Source organism: Aedes albopictus, chromosome 2 (assembly GCF_035046485.1).
Source record: "Aedes albopictus strain Foshan chromosome 2, AalbF5, whole genome shotgun sequence".
NCBI lineage: Eukaryota > Metazoa > Arthropoda > Insecta > Diptera > Culicidae > Aedes > Aedes albopictus.
This window is the reverse complement of record NC_085137.1, coordinates 44,517,303-44,519,550: the sequence shown is the minus strand read 5'-3', so window position 1 is coordinate 44,519,550 and position 2,248 is coordinate 44,517,303. Positions and strand designations below refer to the sequence as shown.

General features: G+C 45.1%; 1 protein-coding gene across 1 annotated transcript in view; it reads right to left on the bottom strand.

The window, feature by feature from the left end:
• LOC109432525 (protein abrupt) overlaps positions 1 to 1,881 on the bottom strand; it is a gene marked incomplete in the record, with an annotated part of 275,269 nt that extends 273,388 nt beyond the window's left edge. Inside the window, 1 exon segment of the mRNA XM_062849579.1 lies at positions 1,019 to 1,881.
• Positions 1,882 to 2,248: the final 367 nt, after the last annotated feature.

The window sequence follows — 2,248 nt, the reverse complement described above, 5'->3', positions numbered from 1 at the left end:
TTTTTGTGCGTCTTCTTGAAAAGGTAATTCGATGCTATCGTTCTTCGTCTAGTTTTGTATAATAAACTGTCATTATCTGGTCAAGTAATTGATACATAAATGTGATGAATAAGGGGCTGTCCATAAACCACGTGGTCATTTTTTTGGGACTTTTCAACCCCCCCCCCCGCGTGGTCGTTAATCCATACAATTTTTTTTTATTTGTTCATACAAAATGGTCATTGGCCAAACCCCCCCCCCCCCCCCCCCCCCTCATGACCACGTGGTTTATGGACAGCCCCTAAGTGGTTTCAAAGCTTTTGCCCTAATCATTCCACTAACTTGAGCACTATTCAACTTTCTGGTGTGAACGTTGGAATAGGGTAATGTTACACATATTCAATGGAACACATATTCGTTCTTTATGGAGTGCGTTTCGATTTTCCATGGAGCATTTCGAACTTGCCACGGTCGCAATAACCCTTTGCCGTTATTAATTCAATTTAATCAATAAAACGGGGTAAAAACAACCGATGGCGATAAATATGATTGACAAAATCTTCTCTCAGGCGAGTTTCACTTATCAGCGCGACGACGCTGACCGGTGCCCGATTATTATTATTGGATGGCGAGCACGTATAATTGATTAATAGAGTGTGTTCTATTTCATTTTTATCACATATGCCGCGCAGCTGATAGAGCCGCTCTGAATCCCGCGTTGATTGCACTTGAAGGTGTGGAAATTAATTGCTTTTCAGGGGACGTGTTATCACAATCTGATGCGTTGGTATTATGCGGTCCGCTCCACGGGAAATTAATCGATAAGCAAACGATTCATCAAACTGATGACGCAGTTTTAAACTGTTGTTGGTCCAAGTTCGAGCTTTTCGGCGCTGTTATGTTCTGTGGCGCTTGAGCCTACAAAGTAGGCGCTTCAATCGCCTGCCTTGATCATTCACCGTGAAATCAACCGTAAAATGTGTTCTAACGACGAACGGAACTCACGACAATATTCACATAATAATCATTTGATTCGCACCTGTTCAACGATAAACAACGCAACTGTCCTGCTTCCGCACACTTGTCACACCGTACGAGATTCGAACCCACGCACTTCCTGTCAGATGAAGTGCCGTAAAACACAAAACCGCAACTGCACACACTCGCGCAAGATTGTTTATCTTGATGTCCAGAGAACGCGACGACGATGACGACCGCTGCTGCAAAGATGCTGTACAGTGTTCAGACGAAGCAGCGATCGGGATTCGCGAAGCGCGACTTACAGACTGACTCGACAGGACAGGATTCCGTGACCCCCCGCGCGCGCGTTTGTGTGACTCACGAGGATCTCCTGAACCACTCTAGGCCAGACCGTGTCTCTGTGTACCTGTTTCTGTTTCCGTTTTGGAAGGTGTTGAAACCGAGCGGTACCGTACACTTCCTCCCTCTATCACTCACGCTGTGCAACTGAAGTCGCTTGCTGGTGGAGGAAAGTGTTCAAGTGCGCCCCAGTGTGTCACACTACACACAATACAAAGAGACAGTACTATTCCGAGCAACCAGTACAGAGATAGAGGCCAGCAGAAGCGACCGGACCGACCACCGAACCGAACGAACCGACCGAAGAAGACGCGAGACGACGAGTGAGTGTGCACCGCACGATGTGAACGTTACCGAGCGAATGATTGAGTACGCGCAACGTGTATGTATTGCAAGCAAGAGCACAAGCACGGATCCGTATAAAAAAAACCGTAATTGCACACACAAGTACACCAGGAGAAAACGGGTGGAATCCCCCGGAGACGAAAGAGAGCCGGAGCAGAGCAACGCAAACGTGCGCGCAATCAATGAGCGCGGGAGAGCGAGGGCACTCACCGCTCTCGACGGAATCGACGGCACTCAAAGGACAGCGCCGAAAGCGGAATCGCAAGAAAAACAAACCTGATGTGTTCGATACGGATGGAGAGCGATTCCAAGCAACAGCATCAAAATTAAGGAAATTTTTTAATTCATGATTTTCTATTGAACTGAAACTTTGCACAGTTTTTAAGTTCCATCTAAATCGTCATTTTCCGATATCAAATTTTTATTTTGAATCACGACTAACTTTTCAAAAGGGTGTATGTGAAAATGGTTCAAAAATATTCAAAAATCTGCACAGCCAAAATGGTTCGTTCGATTGCAATAAATTTTTCAGCAAAGTTAGATAACTAAATGGTGATTCCTAAGAAAATATACACTGTGAAAAAACATCTTTTTTAACATTAAA